Source organism: Dendrobates tinctorius, unplaced genomic scaffold (genome assembly GCF_039654945.1).
Source record: "Dendrobates tinctorius isolate UK_male_01 unplaced genomic scaffold, ASM3965494v1 ptg000126l, whole genome shotgun sequence".
In the NCBI taxonomy this organism is placed as follows: Eukaryota; Metazoa; Chordata; class Amphibia; order Anura; family Dendrobatidae; genus Dendrobates; species Dendrobates tinctorius.
Window position 1 is genome coordinate 18,898,372 of NW_027361794.1, and position 24,049 is coordinate 18,922,420.

Below are 24,049 nucleotides of genomic sequence, written 5' to 3' on the forward strand. Positions count from 1 at the left end.
CCATCACTAGACCCCTGTACAGCTGTATAATGAGGCCCAGGCTTTATAATGAAGGGACTGGAGGGAGAAAAGAGGGGAAAGGAGCAAGAAGAGCCAGACTGCCCATCACTAGAGCCCTGTACAGCTGTATAATGAGGCCCAGGCTTTATAGTGAAGGGACAGGAGGGAGAAAAGAGGGGAAAGGAGCAAGAAGAGCCGGACTGCCCATCACTAGACCCCTGTACAGCTGTATAATGAGGCCCAGGCTTTATAGTGAAGGGACTGGAGGGAGTAAAGAGGGGTAAGGAGCAAGAAGAGCCGGACTGCCCATCACTAGACCCCTGTACAGCTGTATAATGAGGCCCAGGCTTTATAGTGAAGGGACAGGAGGGAGAAAAGAGGGGAAAGAGCAAGAAGAGCCGGACTGCCCATCACTAGACCCCTGTACAGCTGTATAATGAGGCCCAGGCTTTATAGTGAAGGGACTGGAGGGAGAAAAGAGGGGAAAGGAGCAAGAAGAGCCAGACTGCCCATCACTAGACCCCTGTACAGCTGTATAATGAGGCCCAGGCTTTATAGTGAAGGGACAGGAGGGAGAAAAGAGGGGAAAGAGCAAGAAGAGCCGGACTGCCCATCACTAGACCCCTGTACAGCTGTATAATGAGGCCCAGGCTTTATAGTGAAGGGACTGGAGGGAGAAAAGAGGGGAAAGGAGCAAGAAGAGCCGGACTGCCCATCACTAGAGCCCTGTACAGCTGTATAATGAGGCCCAGGCTTTATAATGAAGGGACTGGAGGGAGAAAAGAGGGAAAGGAGCAAGAAGAGCCAGACTGCCCATCACTAGAGCCCTGTACAGCTGTATAATGAGGCCCAGGCTTTATAATGAAGGGACTGGAGGGAGAAAAGAGGGGAAAGGAGCAAGAAGAGCCGGACTGCCCATCACTAGAGCCCTGTACAGCTGTATAATGAGGCCCAGGCTTTATAGTGAAGGGACTGGAGGGAGAAAAGAGAGAAAGGAGCAAGAAGAGCCGGACTGCCCATCACTAGACCCCTGTACAGCTGTATAATGAGGCCCAGGCTTTATAGTGAAGGGACTGGAGGGAGAGAAGGGAGGAAAGTAGCAAGAAGAGCCGGACTGCCCATCACTAGACCCCTGTACAGCTGTATAATGAGGCCCAGGCTTTATAGTGAAGGGACTGGAGAGAGAAAAGAGGGAAAGGAGCAAGAAGAGCCGGACTACCCATCACTATACCCCTGTATAGCTGTATAATGAGGCCCAGGCTTTATAGTGAAGGGACTGGAGGGAGAAAAGAGGGAAAGGAGCAAGAAGAGCCGGACTGCCCATCACTAGACCCCTGTACAGCTGTATAATGAGGCCCAGGCTTTATAGTGAAGGGACTGGAGGGAGAGAAGGGAGGAAAGTAGCAAGAAGAGCCGGACTACCCATCACTAGACCCCTGTACAGCTGTATAATGAGGCCCAGGCTTTATAGTGAAGGGACTGGAGAGAGAAAAGAGGGAAAGGAGCAAGAAGAGCCGGACTGCCCATCACTAGACCCCTGTACAGCTGTATAATGAGGCCCAGGCTTTATAGTGAAGAGACTGGAGGATGAAAAGAAGGGAAAGGAGCAAGAAGAGCCGGACTGCCCATCACTAGACCCCTGTACATCTGTATAATGAGGCCCAGGCTTTATAGTGAAGAGACTGGAGGGAGAAAAGAGAGGAAAAGAGCAAGAAGAGCCGGACTGCCCATCACTAGACCCCTGTACAGCTGTATAATGAGGCCCAGGCTTTATAGTGAAGGGACTGGAGTGAGATAAGAGGGGAAAGGAGCAAGAAGAGCCGGACTGCCCATCACTAGACCCCTGTACAGCTGTATAATGAGGCCCAGGCTTTATAGTGAAGGGACTGGAGGGAGAGAAGGGAGGAAAGTAGCAAGAAGAGCCGGACTACCCATCACTAGACCCCTGTACAGCTGTATAATGAGGCCCAGGCTTTATAGTGAAGGGACTGGAGAGAGAAAAGAGGGAAAGGAGCAAGAAGAGCCGGACTGCCCATCACTAGACCCCTGTACAGCTGTATAATGAGGCCCAGGCTTTATAGTGAAGAGACTGGAGGATGAAAAGAAGGGAAAGGAGCAAGAAGAGCCGGACTGCCCATCACTAGACCCCTGTACATCTGTATAATGAGGCCCAGGCTTTATAGTGAAGAGACTGGAGGGAGAAAAGAGAGGAAAAGAGCAAGAAGAGCCGGACTGCCCATCACTAGACCCCTGTACAGCTGTATAATGAGGCCCAGGCTTTATAGTGAAGAGACTGGAGGGAGAAAAGAGAGGAAAAGAGCAAGAAGAGCCGGACTGCCCATCACTAGACCCCTGTACAGCTGTATAATGAGGCCCAGGCTTTATAGTGAAGAGACTGGAGGGAGAAAAGAGAGGAAAAGAGCAAGAAGAGCCGGACTGCCCATCACTAGACCCCTGTACATCTGTATAATGAGGCCCAGGCTTTATAGTGAAGAGACTGGAGGGAGAAAAGAGAGGAAAAGAGCAAGAAGAGCCGGACTGCCCATCACTAGACCCCTGTACAGCTGTATAATGAGGCCCAGGCTTTATAGTGAAGGGACTGGAGTGAGATAAGAGGGGAAAGGAGCAAGAAGAGCCGGACTGCCCATCACTAACCTGCAGAGCCGCACCCCATATATATGGCTGCTCTGTGCGCACAGGACCTGTGATGAGGTCACAGAAGGGGAGGAGTCAGGGGTCACATGATATCCGGAATGCAGATACTACATGGAGACTTCTCCTCAGTCAGTGATATTTAGTGATGGGCAGTCCGGCTCTTGCTCCTTTCCCCACATTTCTCCCTCCAGTCCCTTCACTGTAAAGCCTGGGCCTCATTATACAGCTGTACATGGGGTCTAGTGATGGGCAGTCCGGCTCTTCTTGCTCCTTTCCCCTCTTTTCTCCCTCCAGTCCCTTCACTATAAAGCCTGGGCCTCATTATACAGCTGTACAGGGGTCTAGTGATGGGCAGTCCGGCTCTTCTTGCTCCTTTCCCCTCTTTTCTCCCTCCAGTCTCTTCACTATAAAGCCTGGGCCTCATTATACAGCTGTACAGGGCTCTAGTGATGGGCAGTCCAGCTCTTCTTGCTCCTTTCCCCTCTTTTCTCCCTCCAGTCCCTTCACTATAAAGCCTGGGCCTCATTATACAGCTGTACAGTGGTCTAGTGATGGGCAGTCCGGCTCTTCTTGCTCCTTTCCCCTCTTTTCTTCCTCCAGCCTCTTCACTATAAAGCCTGGGCCTCATTATACAGCTGTACAGGGGTCTAGTGATGGGCAGTCCGGCTTTTCTTGCTCTTTCCCCTCTTTTCTCCCTCCTGTCCCTTCACTATAAAGCCTGGGCCTCATTATACAGCTGTACAGGGGTCTAGTGATGGGCAGTCTGGCTCTTCTTGCTCCTTTCTCCCTCCAGTCCCTTCACTATAAAGCCTGGGCCTCATTATACAGCTGTACAGGGGTCTAGTGATGGGCAGTCCGGCTCTTCTTGCTCCTTTCCCTCTTTTCTCCCTCCAGTCCCTTCACTATAAAGCCTGGGCCTCATTATACAGCTGTACAGGGGTCTAGTGATGGGCAGTCCGGCTCTTCTTGCTCCTTTCCCCTCTTTTCTTCCTCCAGTCCCTTCACTATAAAGCCTGGGCCTCATTATACAGCTGTACAGGGGTCTAGTGATGGGCAGTCCGGCTCTTCTTGCTCCTTTCCTCTCTTTTCTCCCTCCAGTCCCTTCACTATAAAGCCTGGGCCTCATTATACAGCTGTACAGGGGTCTAGTGATGGGCAGTCTGGCTCTTCTTGCTCCTTTCCCCTCTTTTCTCCCTCCAGTCCCTTCACTATAAAGCCTGGGCCTCATTATACAGCTGTACAGGGGTCTAGTGAAGGCTTTTAGCCCTTTCCTCAGATTGTAGCTCCTGGGATCAGGCCCTCCCTCCTGTCCATATTGCTGATTTGTGTTCTCCTCTAATACCTGAGATTTGTCCATGTGTTCTACATTAGTCAGTGTGGTGACATCTGCCGGCACTGATTATTCTCAGGCTATGTGCACACGTTGCGGATTTGCTGCGGATCCACAAGTGATTAACAGTACAATGTTATTCTATGGGGAAAAAACCGCTGTGCACATGCAGCGGAAAAGTCCAAGCGGAAACGCAGCAGTTTATTTTCCGCAGCATGTCAATTCTTTGTGTGGATTCCGCAGCGTTTCTACACCCATTCCATTATAGGAATCCGCAGTTGTAAAAACGCAGGTGAAATCCACAATAAATCCGCATAAAAACCTCACGGATTTAGACCTGCGGATTCTGCCAAGAGATGCAGATTCCACACAGAAAATTCCACACAGCAATCCGCAACATGTGCACATACCCTTATAAGTAAATCCTTGGAGACATGTTCCAGGTTCTTACAGAGTAAGGCCGGGGTCACACTGGCGAGGAATACGGCCGAGTGAGAGGCGCTAAAAGCACGCATTACACACGGACCAATGATTCTCTATGGGGTCACTCGCACCAGCCGTATATTTCTCGGGCGTATCCTACGCTCCGTGACACTCGCAGCATGCTGCGATTGTCAGCGTACTACGCCCGTAGTACGCCAATGTAAGTCTATAGGTGCGCAAAAAATACGGATTACACCGGACCACACATGTGACTTGCAAGATATACGCACCCGGTGTCTTTTAGAAAAGCCGGCAATTCAGTGCGCTATACAGTAAACTCACACTGACAGGTTTAATAAAGAAAGAAATAATAGATATAGACACATAGAATACATATATATGTATATATGAATATATATATGCATTCTATGTGTCTATATCTATTCTTTGGTTTCTGTTAGAAACCCTGTCATAGGGCTCCATTATATGTCCATTTTGCAAGCCTGCGAGAAAATCTCGCCATACGGATGCCATACGGATTACATACGGATGCTTACATGCGCAAAATACGCGACCACACCTTGATTACGGATGACATACGGAGCACTGTTTAGGGGCCATTCATCCGTATTACGCATGTAAAATACTGACCGTATTTTGCATTGGTTAGTGTGACCCCGGCCTAACTGATATCTGCACCATACATGGCACCCCTTACCTACCAATTCTGGTATGCATGGTCCCCTCATCCCCAATCCTGGTATGCGTGGTCCCCTCACCTCCCAATCCTGGTATGCATGGCCCCCTTGCCCTCGCCCCAATCCTGGTATGCATGGTCCCCTCACCCCCCAAATCATGGTATGCATGGTCCTCTCACCCCCCCAATCCTGGTATGTATGGTCACCTCACCCCCCAATCATGGTATGCAAGGTCCCCCCTCATCCCTATCTTAGGATGTATGGTCCCCTCATCCCCAATCCTGGTATGCATGTGACTCGCCCCCAGAGGCCGTGGGGTACTCGGAGCCGGGCCCGTTGATTTCAATGGGAGATGTCACAGTGGCAGTGACCCGGTCCGTGGCCTCAGGCGGTCACTGTAAAAGGGGCAGGGTGATGGGGATAAAGTTATTGAGATGATTTGTGATGCCACCTATGGTTCCTGGTCAGTTTGACCAGAGCTGCCGGGCTGCTTCTCTGGGACAGATGTTATGAGGGAGCAAGATGTAATAGCTCCCCACAGGTAGAGCTGTAGTCCCAGGGCAGTAGAGTGTTGATGAAGACGGTGCAGTGTGAGGCACAGAGATGTAGCAGTGCTGAGTGGGTTGGCGCTGAGTGGGTTGCCCTCCTAAGGTGCAACTATTTACAGTAAAAGTTTTTGGATCACTCCAAGTTCATGATCTCTTAGTTCAATAAAATTGGTGCCAAATGGGCGAACTGGGGAAACACAGAAAATGAGGGCACAACGGTGCCCATACCCTCCTGGGTAACAGTTCAGTTATTTGTGAGCATGTTCTTAGTGGTGGTCCCCTCCTGGGGTGGTGGAAGCAGATTTCTTCTGTTTCCAGGAAACACTTCCAGGATGTCCGCTACCTGGTGGCATCACATTTGGTCCATAATCTTCCTGTTGGGCTTTGCTGATTGCTGCCTGCAGTGGTACTTCTGCAGCTTGTTGGCAGGATGCAGCGAGTGTCACTGCTGCAATGGACATGGATGCTGCGGTGATAGCTACTAGAGATGCTGCTGCTGTTATTGAAGCCACTGCGGTGTCTATTGGGACAGGCTGGGACCCGATGGGACCGGAAAGGCTTCCCAGGACTTAGGGGTGACGGCAGTACCTTTTTCCTCATGGCCGCTCAGGTCCTCCGCAGGCGTCGGTAGCAGGTCGGGTGGAGCATCCTCTGGTGTCTGGGAGGTCAGGTCGGCAGTAGCAGCAGACACCGGTGAGGCCTGTGCAGTGATGGCATCAGCTGGTGTCCGTGAGAAGGCCGGCACCGCAGCGGCGGCAGCAGATGATGATGACACGGCCTCTGCAGTGATGTCAGTAGCAGGAGCTGATGGCAACGACTCCCTGCTGATAGACCGCGCCGCTGGAAGCCGCCATTAAGTGACAACATCAGGTACCAGTGGTGGGGGTACCAGGGCAGTAGCAGCAGGTACCGGTAGTATGGGTAATTCGCAAGCAGACCCCTCCTGGGCGTGCTGTCTCCGCTGCTCCAGCAGGGCCTGCCGCAGCTGTAGACTGGTGTCCAGCTGGGCAATTTCTTCCTCCAGCTGTTCCAGGTCCATGTCTTCCAGCGGGCCAGAGACGGTGACTATTGCGCCAGGGAAGAGTTGCTTTTCTCCACCGGGCTCTCCTGGCCTCCATCCTCCTTCCATCATGGGGTCCTGGCGTTCTAGCTTCTCCTTCAGCCTTCTTCCGAGTTCTTCGCGCCTCACAGCTTTGCTCCTCCTTCCTGGGGCGGCGCCTCCTTCCTCTTCCTCCATACCAAGCCAGTATACAAACCCCTCTGGGGGTGGGCCATGTTGCTGTTGCATAGAAGTTCAGGCAGGGGCGGCCCAGGACAATTTGTGCTCTTTTCTTAGGGCCACCCATGTTGTAACGCCCATCTTCACCGTGCTGGTGGCCATTTTGAGAGTCTATTTTACAGTCTATCATTTTCATTCTTTTGCACATTTTCAGCAATTTTAAGTCCAATAAATCTTTGGCACACAGAACCCGGTGGCACCGGGCGTCGTCATCCTGTTCGTGATGCCAAAATTGACTCGCCCCCAGAGGCCGTGGGGTACTCGGAGCCAGGCCCGTTGATTTCAATGGGAGATGTCACAGTGGCAGTGACCCGGTCCGTGGCCTCAGGCAGTCAATGTAAAAGGGGTAGAGTGATGGGGATAAAGTTATTGAGATGATTCGTGACGCCACCTGTGGTTCCAGGTCAGTTTGACCAGCGCTGCCGGGCTGCTTCTCTGCGATAGATGTTATGAGGCAGCAAGATGTAATAGCTCCCCACAGGTAGATCTGTAGTCCCAGGGCAGTAGAGTGTTGATGAACAGGGTGCAGTGTGAGGCACAGAGATGTAGCAGTGCTGAGTGGGTTGGCGCAAGAAGAAGGCAATGAGACAGCTAGGTGCAGTTCCAGTTCTTTTACTCATGTTCTCAGCACAAACCGATGCCCGCTTCAATGCCGCGGTCTCCAGATCAGGGGCTCAGCCAACTCCAAGGCAGATGGAATTAACATTTCCAGCTCTCCCTTTCGTGTGCCTGTTCTGAACGTCTCCTCTCTAGCGTTTATGGGTCGCCCTCGCTTCACCTAGGACTGTGGGGTACTAGGTACCGGGCCGGTGTCAGGGGGAAGATGCGTCACAGCAGCGGCGACCCGGTCCGTGGCCCTGGGCGCCCAATGTCAATGGCTGAGATGTTTGTAATATAGTTTATATGGAAAGTTCGTGACGCCACCCGTGGTGTTTGGCAAGTAAGATGGTAAGCCAACGCTGCTTGCAGATCCACTGGGACTGATGGCGTGATGCAGCAAAGATGGTATAGCTCCCCACAGGTAGAGCTGTAGTCCCTGGGCAGTGTTTGTGCGATGGATGAGTAGGGGCACCGAATGGTGTAGATGTTGATACCCAAATGTAGCGGTGCTGATGCAGGAATGAATGGAGGACACCAGAGCTTGCAGTTTCAAAGCTTTACTCACAGTTCGTAGTGCACACAGGTGCCTGCTTCCGTATCATGTCCTCTGGGGCAGAGGCCCAGCCAACCTCCAGGCAAGATAGGACTCTCCCTGCCAGCACCCCGCCAACATGTGCCTTCCTGAACGACTCCTCTATTGCACCTTTTAATGTGAAGAGCTCCAGTACCGTGGTTCTCTGAAGTTCCTCCTGTCAGATGTTCCTAACAACTCCACTTGTGTGACAGACAGCTGTAGCCTGCTTCGGGGACTTCTTTCTCCTGAATCCCGGCTCTCTATCAGTTTGCTGTTGTGTCCCAAGTCTTGGTTGGGAGTAGTGCATTTACAGCCAACTACTCCACCGGTGTCTGCTGCAGAACCATAAGTGTCCATACAACCTCGGTGACCGGGCCCCGGCCTTGCGCTGAGAACCTATAGGCAGGGTTCCTATCCAACCCACTCCTCCTCTCTGTTCTCTCTCCTCTTCGTGCCGTACTTGTCTTTCTCTCTCTTATGGAAATGCAGGTTACAGTTCTACGTCCTTCCTTCTCCTTCCTTTCCCGTGCCAGCTGGCTCAGGTCACTGAGGCAGCAGCAGCACTCCTTCCTCCATCCCTTCTTCCAGGGACCTCTGGGACTCGCCCCAGACTGACCTTCTGTCAGACTCACCCCTAAGGGACTGACCTGTAAATCTATCTTCCCCTTCTTTTTATACTAACTCCACCCACCTCCCAGCACATCTCGTGTTATGAAGCAGGGTTCCACGAAATGTGCTCTGCTACACCCCGAGCCTAAAGCTGCACTGTGGCCCTGCTGAACTATCCTGTGTATGGGATGCAGGTGTTGGAGTGTGGCAAGGAGTTCCCACCTTACCTGGATGGTGGGGCACTACACCTTAGGAGAAGGTGCAGTACCTCTGTGGCGACTGAGCCTCAGGGGCACCACATACCCCCCCCGTTAAACACAGCACATCCGCAGGCTGCAAGGGAAACAAAGCATACAGCAAAGAAACATACAAAAATTTTATAATGCATAATAAACTTCCTAATATAGGAGGTACTCTTCTTGAACGTTACCAACAATCCTATGTAAAATTCTAAGTTAAGCAGTGCAATTATTTCTTAATTCTAAGTGTAATTCTTACTTTCAAAGTGCAATTCTCTGTAACACATTTCTTTATTACTTTCTCTTATTCTGTCAATTTACTCTCATTTTTCTCTCATTCTACTAGACACAAGACACTGACCTCAAATACCTGGTCTGTCACCTGTCTCTATCAATTCTTTATTCACATCGCTCACTGCTATATCAGACATTCCTAATTCTCACTATAAAAGCTATTTCTTAATTATCAACATTCTCATAAAACACATTATCAAATACTTTTTCGATAAAACATTGCAAAGATTCTTGTAAGTGCTGGACACCGCTCCCAGACGGGATTTCTTGCAGTGTCCTTTGAGGTAGACATCATTCTTCAAAAAGTGTCCATGCAAAAACATCATCTTCGCAAAGTGTCTATATATGTAAAACCAAGAAAGGGCACCTAAAGAGGTGCAAACTATTTGCAATAAAGTTTCGGATCACTCAGCGTTCATGATCTCCTTAGTTCCATTTCAAAAATAATGCTGTCAATCAAAACTAGGCAACATAATGAAAAATAGAAAAAGGCACAACTGGTGCAACAAACCCTCCTGGGTAACGAGATTTGAAAAGGAAAAATCTTCTAATGGTGGTCCCCTCCTGGGGTTCTGGAAACCGAACCGAGACTGCTACCAGTCGTAACGTCTTCATCTTGATTTTGAGTACTGGTGATAGGGCCTTGAAGTTGTGGCAGAGGGAACCCATGATGTATCTCAATGCCCATCAACTGTGCTTCAGCAATCGGTGATTCTACGCTTCTAGTGCTAGGTCTAGCTCCTAGGGCCTCTGCAGCTTGTCGGCTCTGAAATGGCAACTGCCTGGGGACTTGGCAGTGAAGGAATCCCAAAATCACCATCCCAAAACGATCCAGATTCCCCTCTGACCTGTAGATGTCGGATCGGACGCGCTGGTTCCAACCGTACCCCCAGCAGCAGGGTCCTCCTCCTCCCCATCAACCCATTAGGAAGGCCGGGATATATACCTGGGAGTTCCCAGCGGTGTGGTCTCTGCTCCGGTGCAGGTGTGGTGGTAGCAGGCGCTACCCGGTGAGACACCGGGGATGGCGGTGGAGCCAACGGCGGTTGCGGTTCCGCGGGGGTCGCTGGCGGGACCTGCGCAGCCGCGCCAGGTCCAGACGGGGGCTCCTCTTCCTCCGCTTCAGCTCCCTGGGCTGCATACAATTCCTCCGGTATCAGCGGTAAAGAGGGGACAGTATACGCTGTCGATGGCATGGCAGTGGCTCCAAGCTCCGCAAGGTCCGCCCAGAAAAGGTCCGGTGCCACAGCGGCAGATACCGGTGGAGGGGGTACCGCGGGTGTAGGCCCTTCTGGGGCACGCTGCCGTCTCAGTCTCCTGAAGGCCTCCTGCCTCAGCTGCAGACGGGTAGTCAGTTCAATAATTTCTTCGGCTAATTGCCGGCAGTCCATTCCAGAGTCAGGGTCGGAGCCGTCAGCCATGGCGCCGGGGATATGCACTTCCCCGCGCTCTGCAGGCCTCCTTCCCTTGCTCTCCAAGATGGCGTTCTGGCGTTCTTCTTCCTGCCTCGGCCCCTTTCCCGCCACTGGCTTCTTCTGCCCCTCCTTCCGGGGGCGGCGTCATCTTCCAGCGCCTCCATACCAAGCCAGTATACGAACTCCTCGGGGGGTGGGCCATGTATCTGTCACATAGTAATTCAGGCAGGGGGGCCCAACACTCTTCGCGGTCTTTTCCTAGGACCTCCTATCTCTCCATGCCCTTCTTCTCCGCGCCAGCGGCCATTTCTAATGTCCATTTTACAGTCTATCAAATCAGGTCTTCTGCACATTTTCAAAAAGTCGAAGTCCAATAAATTTCAGGCACACAGAACCCGATGGCTTCGGGTCTCATCATCCTGTTCGTGACGCCAAAATTGGGTCGCCCTCGCTTCACCCAGTGCTGTGGGGTACTCGGTACCGGGCCGGTGTCAGGGGGAAGATGTGTCACAGCAGCGGCAACCCGGTCCGTGGCCCTGGGTGCCCAATGTCAATGGCTGAGATGTTTGTAATACAGTTTATATGGAAAGTTCGTGACTAGTGTTGAGCATTCCGATACTGCAAGTATCGGGTATCGGCCGATATTCGCTGTATCGGAATTCCGATACTTAGTTCCGATACTTTTTTCATATTGAATACCGGAATCGGAAGTTCCCATAATGCTATGAGCCCGCTCAATTTGATTCAGCCAATGGAAATCCTCAGAAGTGTGGGCACATCCTGTTAGGCATGTAGGCATGTTAACTATTGGCATGGCTGTGATTGGCTGCTGAAATGATGTCATGATGCACTATAAAAGCCGCCGCCGCCATTTCTGTTCACTCTGCTGTGAATTCAGTTAGGGACAGGCTGCTGTTGAAGACTGTGAGGGACAGTTAGAAATAGCGATTCTCAAAAAAATGTGCTTTACCCAGGCTACATAAACCACCACTGTAGCTTTCTTTTGCTTAGCAGCAGTGTTCACAGCTGTCTGCAAGGGCTGTGTGAGTGCAGCTCACACTGTGTAGTGGGTCCTTCAGCCACGTCTGGTTGTAGGCCGCCCAGCGTGCGTCACTGCTGCCTCATACATATTTTTCTTTTCTAGCTGCTTATTTTTCATAAATTCTATCTAGTGTGCTTCCATCCGTATCCATATACGGTGGTTGCAAACACTAGTAGTAGACAGCGGAGCCTTTCTGCAGCCTTTCAGTACTAGTGCCCACTTCTCTGCACTGTTCATGGCTGTCTGAGAGGTCTCTGTGTGTGAGTGCAGCTCACGCTGAGTAGTGTGTCCTGCAGCTACGTCTGGTTGTAGGCCGCTCAGCGTGCGTCACTGCCTCACACATTTTTCTTTTATTGCAGCTCCTTTTTTTTTCTCCTATTAGTGTGCATCCATCCGTATCCATCTACATTAGTTGGTTGCAAACACTATATAGGAGGAGCCTTTTTTCTGGCTTGTGCCCTTCAGCCGCAGCCAGATTAGTAATACCCAATTGTTTTGGAGCCTCATCTTTTGCATTGTAGGTTACCTGCCTGCATTGTAATAGCTCCAAAAAGTTTGTGATACTATCACTTTCAAATCTTTGGTCACATCCTTTTAGTTTTTTTTCCAAAAATAAACAAAATAAAGTTCACCAAACACTACATTTGACAGTTCTGTAGGCCACATTAGCTCCTATTAAAGTGTAGTCCACACACACTTCATAAAATTAGTGTTTCTTATACTTGTTACCAGCTGTTCAGCAATAAGCACACTAAGCCCCCCCTTTGTACTTTTCTGCCTATCTTTATCAGTCTAGCAAGATGAAGAAGGCAGGGAGTAAGGCACGTTGGCGTGGGCATGGAGTTTCAGCAGGGAGAGGACATGGGGATTCTGCAGGGAGAGGACGTGGGGATTCTGCAGGGAGAGGACGTGGGGATTCTCTGCCTGCTGCGGGCACCAGTGAGTCAGCATCCCCCAGTTTTAGCAGGCAACAGTCCTTTATGCGCAGCTTTGTAGGACCTCGCTGTACCCCACTGCTGCGGGAGGAACAAATTGAAGCCGTTGTCGGATGGATGGCAGCTAACGCATCGACTTCAATGACTTCCACATCCTCTCAGGGCCAGAGCACCGAAGAGCAACCATCTGTCTCTTCACCACCTGCCAAAGTGCCTAGGCAGTCAGAGAGCCCTGGACAGGAGCCATCCCAGTCTCTACTTCTGTTCTCTGAATCTGTTGGCTTGGAAAGAGGGGGCCAGACAAGCAGCATTCAAGAATGTGAAGAAGAGGGAGTATGCAGTGATGCGTAACTTCTTTGTCCCTCGGAATCTGAAGAGGCGGGTGGGCCAGTACCTATGGTCAGCACACCTCAGTATGCATCAGATGATGACAAGACTCAGTTACCACTTTCTGGTGCGTACGGTGCTGGCGAGACAACCCAGGAGAAGCAGGTGTCTGAAGAGGGGAGTGTAGATGATGAGGTCCTTGACCCATCATGGCGTGAGGAACAGGAAGGTGGTGGGAGCAGCTCTGAGAAAGATTCCCCGAACGGCCAAAACAGGAGGGAGAGGGAGGGGGCAGACTTGGTTGCCTGTAGCCTCCACTTCGGCACCCGGTAGGAGCATTCCTCTTTCAAAAGGCAAAACGGGCGCTCCCAAGACTTGCAGTGCGTGGTCCTTTTTTTGACACAGTTGCAGATGACATTTGCTTTGTCAAATGCAAGCTGTGTCATCAGAAAGTCAAAAGAGGGAAAAATGTCAGCAACCTCAATACCACAAATATGTGGAAACATGTGCGGACCAAGCACGAGGTGGAGTTACACAGACACACTGAAGATGTAGGCCAACGTACAGCACCACCTACCACCTCTTCAGCTCGTGTTGGGGCCTCTTCCTCCAGCTCACACATAGCTGGTTCGGCTTCCTCACAGGATCGCCAAGGAAGAACCTCTGGCACGGTTGTCCGGAGACCCAGTGAACTTCCACCCACAGCACCACGTTCCCAGTCCTCCTCACACTCCCAGGCCACTCTACAGCCATCGGTAGCACAGGTATGGGATAAAAGGTGGCCATACTCGGCAAACCATCCCCGAGCACAGGCTCTGAATGCTGGCATTGCCAAACTACTGGCACTTGAAATGCTCTCATTCAGGCTGGTGGAGACTGACACCTTCCGGGACTTGATGGCATTGGCAGTCCCACAATACACCTTGCCGAGCCGCTTTTATTTCAGCAGGCGAGCCGTCCCTGCCCTGCAAAAACATGTGGAGGGAAAAGTACAACATGCGCTACTAAATGCCGTCAGTAGCAAGGTCCACCTGACCACCGATGCGTGGACCAGTAACCATGGACAGGGACGATACCTTTCCCTCACTGCCCATTGGGTCAATGTTGTGGAGCCGGGTACAGATCTGGAGAGTGGCGCTGTACGTGTTCTGCCAACTCCACGGATAGCAGGAATCCAGTCTGTACATATTGACTCCTCCTCCTACTCAAGTTCCTCAGAAACAGCGCAGCAGGAGCCTGTTACGACCGATATGAGCACAGCCGTGGCCAAATGTCAACAGGCCGTACTCAAATTAATTTCTTTGGGGAATCAAAGACACACAGCGCAGGAGCTCTGGAATGCCATCAAGCAGGAGAGCGACGTGTGGCTTCTGCCAGCGAATCTCCAGCCGGGCTTGGTAGTGTGTGACAATGGCCGAAATCTGGTGGTAGCTCTTGGCCTAGGCAACCTCACTCACATCCCATGTCTGGCACATGTGCTGAACTTGGTCGTGCAGAGCTTTGTGAGGGACTATCTGGATCTTGATGCACTGCTGCACAAGGTCTGCATAGAGTGCGCTCACTTGCGGCTTTCCAGCACGGCAAGATCGCGCCTTGCTGCTCTGCAGCGCGCCGATTACGCCTTCCGGAACATCGCATCATATGTGACCTACCCACCAGGTGGAATTCAACGTTACATATGTTGGAGCAGTTGTGTGAGCAGCAGGCAGCAGTCATGGAGTACCAGCTGCACCAGGCGCAAACAAGTGGCACTGTGCGCCGGTCACACTTCAGCACCACTGAGTGGGCCTCTATGAAGTACATCTGCCTCGTTTTGCATGCCTTCGATGATTCCATGCAGATGGCGAGTGCAGATGATGCACTAGTCAGCATGACTGTCCCCCTTATCTGCCTGCTTCAAAAAACACTGCAAGCACTAAGGGAGGAGGTTTTGGAAGAGGTGGAGGATGAGGAGTCCCAAATGCCATTTGCTTCTGGACAGTCTGCGCTACGTGGTTCCTCACAAAGGCCTAGGCAGGGGACACTTTGTGAGGAGGATGTGGAGGAGTCGATGGAGGAGGAAGACATCTCTCCTGAGGAGGGAGGTACACAATCCTCTAGTCAGTATGTACAGCGAGGGTAGGGTGATGCAGAGCAGGCAGAGATGACACATCAAGCAGGGGACAGCGTTTCTTTGGCAGTTGGGAGTCTGCAGCACATGGTTGATTTCATGCTGCAGTGCCTGAGAAACGACCGCCGCATCGCCCACATTCTCAACACGACTGATTATTGGGTGTACACCCTCCTAGATCCTTGCTCCCGGGACAACTTACAAAGCCTCATACCACCGTTGAACCGGGAGCGTAAACTGCGGGAGTACCAAGACACACTGGTGCAGTCCATCATGTTTTCCATTCCACCCGACAGCAGTGGTGCTAGTGCTTTACAAAGCAGCTCTGTGCGTCGAGGCAGTGGAGGAAACTCGGCACAAAGAGGGAGCAGAGGCAGCGCCTCAGCACAAGGCAAGACCACTATGGCCCAAATGTGGCAAAGTTTTGTGTGTCCGCCACAATTGTCTACACCATCACAGACGGCTCCAGTCAGCAGGAGGCAACGTTTCCATCAGATGGTGACAGACTACATGTCTTGCCCTGTCAGTGTACTCCCAGATGGCTCTTCCCCTTCAAGTTTTGGGTCTCTAAGCTGGATACATGGCCAGAGCTTAGCCAGTATGCATTGGAGGTGCTGGCTTGCCCTGCTGCCAGTGTATTATCGGAACGCGTCTTTAGTGCCGCAGGTGGTGTACTAACAGACCATCGCACGCGACTATCTTCCGATAACGTTGACCGGCTTACTTTTCTGAAAATGAACAAGGCCTGGATCTCGCCAGAATTTGCCAGTCCTCTTCCCGAATAAATAATTGGTTGGCAACAGTATCCAGGTCTCCTGTTGTGTTCATGTTTCTACCACCTGAACTATAATCCCTGGGCTTCAACACAGCCAGTTGTCGCTCAGAAGTGTCGTCTGCACAGAGAAAAACACTAACCTGTGTTAGTGGGGTTCAGTAACGCCAGCTGCTCCCCTGCTCTGTGGATGGCAAAGTCTCCTGCTCCATCCACATTCAAACTACTACTGATTTTTAACCGTGCTCCACTTAGGCCTGCGGCTCCACTGTCTCTAGTTTTCCCCTGGCCTCCAACCCCGCCAGTTGCTGCTCAGAAGTGGCGTCTGCACAATCCACACTTGTTCCTGTGTTACTGGGGCTCAGTCACGTCAGTTGATCCCCTGAAGTGTGTCTGGCAATGTCTCCTGCTCTGTCCACATTCCCATTACTAGTAGTGTGAATGAGGACAGAGCAGGAGACCTTGCCGGACACACATCAGGGGATCAACTGACATGACTGAGCCCCAGTTACACAGGAACAAGTGTGGATTGTGCAGACGCCACTTCAGAGCTGTAACTGGCGGGGTTGGAGGCCTGGGGAAATACTAGAGACAGTGGAGCCAGAGGCCATAGTAGAGCACGGTTACAATCAGTAGTAGTCTACAACCTATATAAAACCTGCTGCAAGTTCGCCTCCGCCTGCTGCATGATTGATCCTGTGCTCCAACAACGCCTGTTGGGTTCAGAAGTGCCATCTTCACAGAGAAAAACACACTAGCTCCTGTGTTAGTGGGGTTCAGTAACGTCAGCTGTTCCCCTGCTGTGTGGATGGCAATGTCTCCTGCTGCCTCCACATTCAAAAAATATCAGGCCACAGCCTACACCCTGATTGTTCCTGGGCTCCAACATCACCAGTTGGTGTTCAGAAGTGCCATCTTCACAGAGAAAAACACACTAGCTCCTGTGTTAGTGGGGTTCAGTAACGTCAGCTGTTCCCCTGCTGTGTAGACGGCAATGTCTCCTGCTGCCTCCACATGCCAAAAACATCAGGCCTCAGCCTGCTCCTTGCTTCACCCTGGGCTCCAACAACGCCAGTTGGTGTTCAGAAGTGCCATCTTCACAGAGAAAAACACACTAGCTCCTGTGTTAGTGGGGTTCAGTAACGTCAGCTGTTCCCCTGCTGTGTAGACGGCAATGTCTCCTGCTGCCTCCACATGCCAAAAACATCAGGCCTCAGCCTGCTCCTTGCTTCATCCTGGGCTCCAACAATGCCAGTTGGTGTTCAGAAGTGCCGTCTTCACAGAGAAAAACACACTAGCTCCTGTGTTAGTGGGGTTCAGTAACGTCAGCTGTTCCCCTGCTGTGTGGAAGGCAATGTCTCCTGCTGCCTCCACATTCAAAAAATATCAGGCCTCATCCTACACCCTGATAGTTCCTGGGCTCCTACATCGCCAGTTGGTGTTCAGAAGTGCCGTCCTCAGAGAGAAAAACACACTAGCTCCTGTGTTAGTGGGGTTCAGTAACGTCAGCTGTTCCCCTGCTGTGTAGACGGCAATGTCTCCTGCTGCCTCCACATGCCAAAAACATCAGGCCTCAGCCTGCTCCATGCTTCATCCTGGGCTCCAACAACGTCAGTTGTTGTTCAGAAGTGCCGTCTTCACAGAGAAAAACACACTAGCTCCTGTGTTAATGGGGTTCAGTAACGTCAGCTTTTCCCCTGCTGTGTAGACGGCAATGTCTCCTGCTGCCTCCACATGCCAAAAACATCAGGCCTAAGCCTGCTCCATGCTTCATCCTGGGCTCCAACAACGCCAGTTGGTGTTCAGAAGTGCTGTCTTCACAGAGAAAAACACACTAGCTCCTGTGTTAGTCGGGTTCAGTATCGTCAGCTGTTCCCCTGCTGTGTAGACGGCAATGTCTCCTGCTGCCTCCACATGCCAAAAACATCAGGCCTCAGCCTGCTCCATGCTTCATCCTGGGCTCCAACAACGTCAGTTGGTGTTCAGAAGTGCCGTCTTCACAGAGAAAAACACACTAGCTCCTGTGTTAGTGGGGTTCAGTAATGTCAGCTGTTCCCCTGCTGTGTGGACGGCAATGTCTCCTGCTGCCTCCACATGCCAAAAACATCAGGCCTCAGCCTGCTCCATGCTGCATCCTGGGCTCCAACCACACCAGTTGGTGTTCAGAAGTGCCATCTTCACAGAGAAAAACACACTAGCTCCTGTGTTAGTGGGGTTCAGTAACATCAGCTGTTCCCCTGCTGTGTGGACGGTAATGTCTCCTGCTGCCTCCACGTTCAAAAAATATCAGGCCTCAGCCTACACCGATTGTTCCTGGGCTCCAACATCGCCAGTTGGTGTTCAGAAGTGCCGTCCTCACAGAGAAAAACACACTAGCTCCTGTGTTAGTGGGGTTCAGTAACGTCAGCTGTTCCCCTGCTGTGTAGACGGCAATGTCTCCTGCTGCTTCCACATGCCAAAAACATCAGGCCTCAGCCTGCTCCATGCTTCATCCTGGGCTCCAACAACGCCAGTTGGTGTTCAGAAGTGCCGTCCTCACAGAGAAAAACACTAGCTCCTGTGTTAGGCCTGTTTCACATTTGCGTTTCAGGGCGCAGCGACGGCCTGCGCACGGCCGCCGCTAAGCCCTGCCCCCTGCCGCGCCTCCGTCGGTAGCTCCGCCTCCAAGTGCATGACGCTGCATGCGTCCTGCGTCCCCTATCTTTATCACTGAGGATGCAGGCCGTGCGCAGTATGCGTTTTTGCAGCGCCTGCGTCCTTTTGACGATGTGCCGACCAGCGCCAAACGCAACCTGTTGCAATTTGGTTGCGCTCGGCGCACCGTCAAAAGGACGCAGGCACCGCCAAACGCATACTGCGCACGGCCTGTGTCCTCAGTGATAAAGATAGGGGATGCAGGACGCATGCAGCGTCATGCGCCCGGAGGCGGAGCTAATCACACTACATCTTATTTTCTACTTGCTCCAAGTAGGCCTCAGCCTGCTCCATGATTGATCCTGGGCTTCAACACAGCCAGTTGTTGCTTGGAAGTGCCGTCCGCACAGATAGAAACACTCGCTCCTGTGTCAGTGGGGTTCAGTAACGCCAGCTGCTCCCCTGCTGTGTGGATGGCAAAGTCTCCTGCTGCCTCCCAAAGCACACTACATCTTAATTACTACTTGCTCCAAGTAGGCCTCAGCCTGCTCCATGATTGATCCTGGGCTTCAACACAGCCAGTTGTTGCTTGGAAGTGCCATCCGCACAGATAGAAACACTCGCTCCTGTGTCAGTGGGGTTCAGTAACGCCAGCTGCTCCCCTGCTGTGTGGATGGCAAAGACTCCTGCTGCCTCCCAAAGCACACTACATCTTAATTACTACTTGCTCCAAGTAGGCCTCAGCCTGCTCCATGATTGATCCTGGGCTTCAACACAGCCAGTTGTTGCTTGGAAGTGCCGTCCGCACAGATAGAAACACTCGCTCCTGTGTCAGTGGGGTTCAGTAGCGCCAGCTGCTCCCCTGCTGTGTGGATGGCAAAGTCTCCTGCTGCCTGCACAGTCACACTACTACTGATTTTTATCCATGCTTCACTTAGGCCTCTGGCTCCACTGTCTCTAGCATTTCCCCTGGCCTCCAACCCCACCAGTTGCTGCTCTGAAGTGGCGTCTGCACTATCCACACTTGTTCCTGTGTTACTGGTGCTCAGTCACGTCAGTTGATCCCCTGATGTGGGTCCGGCAATGTCTCCAGCTCTGTCTACATTCCCATTTCTAGTAGTGGGAATGTGGACAGAGCAGGAGACCTTGCCGGACACACATCAGGGGATCCACTGGCGTGACAGATCCCCTGTAACCCAGGAACAAGTGTGGATTGTGCAGACGCCACTTCAGAGCAGCAACTGGCGGGGTTGGAGGCCAGGGGAAATACTAGAGACAGTAGAGCCAGAGGCCTAAGTGGAGCACGGTTACAATCAGTAGTAGTGTACAACTGATATAAAACTTGCTCCAAGTAGGCCTAAGCCTGCTCCGTGATTGATCCTGGGCTCCAACATCGCCAGTTGCTGCTCAGAAGTGTCTTTGGCACGGGTACTCCCTCCTGCCCAGCCTGGTTCCAGCGCGCCTGCTGTTTCCGGGTAGTGTCAACGTCACTTTGCCACCAATACGTTGTCCTGTCGTGTTGCCGTCGGGTTAGCTGAGCCTATGGTGCCTGCAGTTTAGGTGATTCCTATGTGGGCTGCGGGTTCTGGTAATAAAGGCTGGTTCCGTAGTGCCAATAGGACAAGCACCCCCTGTAGGACTGTGGGTTTCGGTAACTGCGGCCAGCTCACAGCCTTGCAACATTGTCTTTTTCATGGGTACCTTGTGCTACCAATCCAGGTTCCAGCACCGTCAGCTGGTTCTCGGCAGAGCCTTTGGCCTAGGTGCCTCCTTCTTGGTAACCGTGTTCCAGCACCGTCAACTGGTCCACGGTTGTGCCATTGGCTCTTGTTCCTTCTGCTGCCTCTCCGGGTTCCAGCACCATCAGCTGGTCCTCGGTAGATTCATTTTCTCTTGCAGCTTCTGCTACCCATCCGGGTTCCAGCACCGTCAGCTGGTTCTCGGCAGAGCCTTTGGCCTAGGTGCCTCCTTCTTGGTATCCGAGTTCCAGCAACGTCTGCTGGTCCTTGGTAGTGCTTTGTAGCACAGGTACCTCCTGCTTAGTAACCGTGTTCCAGCACCGTCAGCTGGTCCACGGTTGTGCCATTGGCTCTTGTTCCTTCTGCTGCCACTCTGGGTTCCAGCACCGTCAGCTGGTTCTCGGTAGTTCCATTGACTCTTGTAGCTTCTGCTACCCATCCGGGTTCCAGCACCGTCAGCTGGTTCTCGGAAGTGTCTTTGGCACGGGCACTCCCTCCTGCCCAGCCTGGTTACAGCAAGCCTGCTGTTTCCGGGTAGTGTCAACGTCACTTTGCCACCAATACGTTGTCCTGTCGTGTTGCTGTCGGGTTAGCCGAGCCTATGGTGCCTGCAGTTTAGGTGCTTCCTATGTGGGCTGCGGGTTCTGGTAATAAAGGCTGGTTCCGTAGTGGCAATAGGACAAGCACCCCCTGTAGGACTGTGGGTTTCGGTAACTGCGGCCGGCTCACGGCCTTGCAACTTTGTCTTTTTCATGGGTACCTTGTGCTACCCATCTGGTTTCCAGCACCGTCAGCTGGTTCTCAGAAGTGTCTTTGGCACGGGCACTCCCTCCTGCCCAGCCTGGTTACAGCACGCCTGCTGTTTCCGGGTTGTGTCAACGTCACTTTGCCACCAATACGCTGTCCTGTCGTGTTGCCGTCGGGTTAGCCGAGCCTATGGTGCCTGCAGTTTAGGTGATTCCTATGTGGGCTGCGGGTTCTGGTAATAAAGGCTGGTTCCGTAGTTACAATAGGACAAGCACCCCCTGTAGGACTGTGGGTTTCGGTAACTGCGGCCGGCTCACGGCCTTGCAACTTTGTCTTTTTCATGAGTACCTTGTGCTACCCATCCGGGTTCCAGTACCGTCAGCTGGTTCTCGGCAGAGCCTTTGGCCTAGGTGCCTCCTTCTTGGTAACCGTGTTCCAGCACCGTCAACTGGTCCACGGTTGTGCCATTGGCTCTTATTCCTTCTGCTGCCCCTCCGGGTTCCAGCACCATCAGCTGGTCCTCGCTAGTTTCATTTGCTCTTGCAGCTTCTGCTACCCATCCGGGTTCCAGCACCGTCAGCTGGTTCTCAGCAGAGCCTTTGGCCTAGGTGCCTCCTTCTTGGCATCCGAGTTCCAGCAACGTCTGCTGGTCCTTGGTAGTGCTTTGTAGCACAGGTACCTCCTGCTTTGTAACTGTGTTCCAGCACCGTCAGCTGGTCCACGGTTGTGCCATTGGCTCTTGTTCCTTCTGCTGCCCCTCCGGGTTCCAGCACCGTCAGCTGGTCCTCGCTAGTTTCATTTGCTCTTGCAGCTTCTGCTACCCATCCGGGTTCCAGCACAGTCAGCTGGTTCTCGGCAGTGCCTTTGGCCTAGGTGCCTCCTTCTTGGTATCCGAGTTCCAGCAACGTCTGCTGGTCCTTGGTAGTGCTTTGGAGCACAGGTACCTCCTGCTTAGTAACCGTGTTCCAGCACCTTCAGCTGGTCCACGGTTGTGCCATTGGCTCTTGTTCCTTCTGCTGCCCCTCCGGGTTCCAGCACCATCAGCTGGTCCTCGCTAGTTCCATTTGCTATTGTTCCTTCTGCTACCCATCCGGGTTCCTGTACCGTCAGCTGGTTCTCGGCAGTTCCTCAGCCTTCTTGTACCTTCTGCTACTTTTCCAAGTTCAAGCTTGTGGAATTGTTTTTTGATTCTCACTCTGGATCTTCCTGACGATAACCCTGAAGACGGCAACCCTGAAGACCACACCAAAGAAGACCAAAAAGATGACCCTCAAGAAGATGACCAAGAGGACAAAGAACATGAAGACAACCACCAAGATGCAGAATAACAAGAGACAGAAGACCAAGAAGCAGAAAAACCAAAAGCAGAAGAACATTAAGCATAAGACTAAAATTAAGAGCAAATGATATTATCTAAATTATAAGCAGAAGAAGACTAAGCAGTGTATGGGGGTGAGTCCGTTCCTCCTCATGGTGCCCCTGAAAAATGCCTGCTGCTGCAGGCCAAACTGAACGTGGACAAATCCTGTTGTAAATCTTTTGTGACAGGCAGACCGGAAGGTGTAATCTTCAAACTTTTATAGATAACAACTACAGGAATGCCTGTCACAAATAAGAATATGATGAAGAAGAATAGGAAGAAGATGAAGAAGTAGAATATGAAGAAGAATAATAGTTGAATAAGAAGAATATGAAGAATGCAAAAAAAAGAATAATAGGAAGAAGGTGAAGAAGAAGAAGATGAATAAGGTGAAGAAGAAGTTGATGAAAAAGATGCTGCAGAGGATGATGAAGGAGAAAGTGTGGGAGAAGTAAAAAAGAAGGTGAAGAGCATGGAAGTAGTGAAACATACATATCTGACAAAATATAAAGGAGGTTAGCATAGTCATTATCTTTGTAACTCCAAACGTCTTTAAAATAAAAAAATTATTCCTGCTATTCCATTTGATTGGGCTAAACCTCTATGGCTTTAATGTCTCCTCCACCTCCCCCAATACATTCTACATTATTATTAGTTGTTTTTCTTCATGTAGAATTAACCTACAAGGAAAGAAAGGGTTTTTTTCAATTCCGATATTTCTGTTCCATTGACTTGAATGGGACTTCCGGGATCGGAATCGGCGATACCCGATATTTTTTTTAGATCGGCCGATCCAATCCGATCCGATATTTTTCAATATCGGGTGGTATCGTTCAACACTACTTGTGACGCCACCCGTGGTGTTTTGGCAAGTAAGATGGTAAGCCAACGCTGCTTGCAGATCCACTGGGACTGATGGTGTGATGCAGCAAAGATGGTATAGCTCCCCACAGGTAGAGCTGTAGTCCCAGGGCAGTGTAGGTGCGATGGATGAGTAGGGGCACCGAATGGTGTAGATGTTGATACCCAAATGTAGCGGTGCTGATGCGGGAATGAATGGAGGACACCAGAGCTTGCAGTTTCAAAGCTATACTCACAGTTCGTAGTGCACACAGGTGCCTGCTTCCGTATCGTGTCCTCCGGGGCAGAGGCCCAGCCAACCTCCAGGCAAGATAGGACTCTCCCCGCCAGCACCCCGCCAACATGTGCCTTCCTGAAAGACTCCTCTATTGCGCCTTTTAATGTGAAGAGCTCCAATACCGCAGTTCTCTGAAGTTCCTCCTGTCAGATGTTCCTAACAACTCCACTTGTATGACAGACAGCTGTAGCCTGCTTAGGGGACTCCCTTCTCCTGAATCCTGGCTCTCTAACAGTTTGCTGTTGTGCCCCAAGTCTTGGTTGGGAGTAGTGCATTTACAGCCAACTACTCCACCGGTGTCTGCTGCAGAACCATAAGTGTCCATACAACCTCGGGGACCGGGCCCCGGCCTTGCGCTGAGAACCTATAGGCAGGGTTCCTATCCAACCCACTCCTCCTCTCTGTTCTCTCTCCTCTTCGTGCCGTACTTGTCTTTCTCTCTCTTATGGAAATGCAGGTTACAGTTCTACGTCCTTCCTTCTCCTTCCTTTCCCGTGCCAGCTGGCTCAGGTCACTGAGGCAACTGCAGCACTCCTTCCTCCATCCCTTCTTCCAGGGACCTCTGGGACTCGCCCCAGACT

General features: G+C 51.7%; 1 protein-coding gene across 1 annotated transcript in view; it reads right to left on the minus strand.

The window, feature by feature from the left end:
• Positions 1-2,720, minus strand: part of LOC141047072 (uncharacterized) — a 75,799-nt gene extending 73,079 nt beyond the window's left edge. Inside the window, exon 1 of the mRNA XM_073542009.1 lies at positions 2,656-2,720. The gene's annotated coding sequence lies outside the window, so the exon portion shown is untranslated. The remainder of the gene's footprint in view (positions 1-2,655) is intronic.
• Positions 2,721-24,049: the final 21,329 nt, after the last annotated feature.